We start from the raw sequence: 2,964 nt of genomic DNA, 5'->3' as shown, positions 1-2,964 counted from the left end.
TTGTCCATCGTGCGTCGCGCCGAGCCCGACAAAGAAAAGGCCGTCACCCCCCCCCCCCTTCCCCTTCTGAATCGAGGGGCGGGGGGGGGGGGGGGGGCGGAAATTCCGCAAATAGTTTCCCAGAGGCATCCTTTTTTTTTTTCATGGGGTCAAGGAAGGTGGCCCAAACAGTGCGAGGCAACGTTCTCTGTTCATTCTAGAGAAGCAAGCTTACACTGCAAAATTAAACCTTGTCTTTCTCTTCCAAATGCAATTAACTAGGAGTCCTGTCCAAAACCATTTCAGGTTGTTATGTGGGCACCCCCAACCTTTTTTATTTCCGTGTAACTCCAGCACTTCTTCACCTTTGTCATTGTAGCCGCTATTGTTCAAGTACCATGCAACATCTTGTTATTAAAGGACCTTTTTAATTGGAAATGAGAGCATGTGCACAGGGTGGAAAGCGCGTGATCTGCCAGGAAACACTAAAGCGGCCCCGAGAAGGGATCTTTATTAAGGATTCCAGCCATCTTGGGCCTCTCCACTTGGCAACGACGACAAAGCGTGTGCGGTCCCTATGGTTAGGCCCCAGCTGTGGAAGCCATCCTCGGGACACGACCATGACCTTCGACGGATTCAGGAAACGACTGAAAAGAACAAAAGTAACGAGCAAACAAAGGTGCGCTGCATAAAAGTTAGAACGTAAAGAGACGAAGGCATGCTGCGCTAATGCTGTACGAGGTCTAACATGTAAAATTTCGCGGCTGGCGTCGATTTCTACAAAGCGCGAGTAGTGCCTACGGAAATAAACAAAGGCGCACTGGAAATGGGTAAGTCTGTATACAAGCACGAGTTTTTGTCTCTACCAGCGATTTACTAGCTCACACCGCGCGATTTTGATGTCTGGCGTCGATTTCGACAGAGAGGGAATACGGGCACGAAACGGGACGCTCGCGATCTGCCAGGAAACAATGAGGTGGCCCTAAAAAGGGCCGTTTGCAGGAGCACTTCAACCGCGACCTGCAGCGGCGTGGCGGCGCGGTGAGCAGTAGGCCCAGCAGTGGTCCGTCTTGTGCCCTTTGGCTCCGCACCGACGACACCGGTGCACGACGTACACCTCTCCTGGCCTTGCCCTTGAAGCCGACGCTATCCCTGGTCCGTAGATCTTGACGAGGGCCGCGACGATAATCTTTGACATCTGGTCGATGCCCCGGTCTGCGGCAAACAAGGACAGCATCGGCTCGCCAGAAGCATCCAGGAAACGATGCTGCAAAAAAAGTTACGTTACAAGCGCCGCAATTTGGCGAGTTCTGCACGAGAAAACTTGCGAAAACGTTGTTCAACCCTTACCTCGTGATTGAGAACGTGCACGCCAGACAAGCGCTTCATCGTGGCTGTCAGACGGCGGTTCAGATGGCGACGCCGGCGGTCCTCAAACCGCACCTTATGTGGGTCGTCGTAATGGAGTTGCAAAATTTTGAACACCAGCACGACGTGCTCCTGCAGCAGGAAAACGAGGTCCTGGAATGCGCAAGGCATGTAGGTAAGCGGTACAGCACTTCATGAAGCGAAATTTGAGATAAAATGCGTACCTTTATGTCGCTGGCGATTTCTCGCGGGTCAGCGCCTTTTGGGGGTCGTCGCAATGTCGTGGAAGCAAGAACTGTAGAGAAATTTCAGCTGGCTGCGCCGACGAGCGCACCACGCAAAAAAAAAAAGCCATACCTGGACAGCTTCCGAAACGCGCGCGCCGCCGCCTACGCTCACGAAGAGAATGCCCGCAGACCACGCACGCCCGGCGGCCGGCCAGCCGGCCCTAGCGATTCCCTAGGCACTCTAGGGACAGGCCGAGAGAGGCGCGGCGAACCCACGTCCGGTTGAGAACGAGGGAGAAGCAGAAAAACGTCACGGAGAAGCGCATCCCATCGACCAATCAGCGTTTCCAGCCCACCTGCACCGAAACGCTTCTGACGTACAACGTCATCTAGCGGCGAGGGCGGAAACAGTGTGAGAGCCCCCTTATGCTATCTATGGCATCAAGACTGCCGGAACCGAGACCCTCGTTAAGCTATTAGCAGACAAGGTAAAGGAAATGAGGAGCCCGTTTTACAAAGTTATGAAGGGAGCCAACAGTCACCGAAACCAAGGTGCGTATGGGAACGTTATTCTTTATATTGTGTTGTGCTAATCAGTGGGATAATGTCACTTAAATAAATAAATAGCTTAAAGTAAATTGCTTACAAAGCAGCAGAAAAACAAACATGCCGCCGGTGGGATGCAAACCCACGACCTCCGAATATCGCGTCCGGTGCTCTTACCAATGGAGCTACTGCAACATCTGTCCAATCTGCTGCTCTCGTGGGTATTTATGTTTGTTGGGTGTGCGCGAACCTTGAGAGTGTTCACCAGCGCGACCCTCGACCATAGCGGCGGACGTCGCACGTCCTGTAATACCGTGAGCGTGAGGTGGAATGTCATCTAACGGCGAGGGCGGAAACCGTGTGAGAGCCCTCTTATGCTACCTTTGGCATCAAGACTGCCAAAACCGAGACCCTCGTTAAGCTATTAGCAGACAAGGTAAGGGAAATGAGAGGCCCCTTTGACAAACTTATGAAGGGAACCAAAAATCTCCGAAACCATGGTGCATAGGAGAACGTTATTTTTTTATTGTATTGTGCTTATCAGAAGATAATGTTACTTAAATTAATAAATCGCTCAAAGAAAATTACTTACAAAGCAGCAGAAAAAACCACCATGCCGCCGGTGGGATCCGAACCCACGACCCCCGAATATCGCGTCCGGTGCTCTTACCAACTGAGCTACAGCGATGGCTGTACAAGATGCCGCTCTCGTGGGTATTTATGTTTAATCGGTGTACGCGAAACATGAGTGTTCACCAGCGCCACCTTCGAGCATAGCGGCGGAACACGTAGCACGTCCTGTAATACCGCGAGCATGACGTGGAACGTCATCTAACGGTGATGG

General features: G+C 52.1%; 1 long non-coding RNA gene across 1 annotated transcript; it reads right to left on the bottom strand.

The window, feature by feature from the left end:
* Positions 1-955: 955 nt before the first annotated feature.
* Positions 956-1,634, bottom strand: LOC144100446 (uncharacterized). The gene is made up of 3 exons (XR_013307656.1): positions 1,572-1,634; positions 1,330-1,500; positions 956-1,246 (listed from the first exon to the last, which is right to left on the bottom strand). It is a non-coding gene; the product is annotated as an uncharacterized LOC144100446 (long non-coding RNA).
* Positions 1,635-2,964: the final 1,330 nt, after the last annotated feature.

The sequence above is a fragment of the Amblyomma americanum genome, chromosome 8, assembly GCF_052857255.1.
Source record: "Amblyomma americanum isolate KBUSLIRL-KWMA chromosome 8, ASM5285725v1, whole genome shotgun sequence".
NCBI lineage: Eukaryota > Metazoa > Arthropoda > Arachnida > Ixodida > Ixodidae > Amblyomma > Amblyomma americanum.
This window is presented reverse-complemented; position numbering and strand designations above follow the sequence as displayed.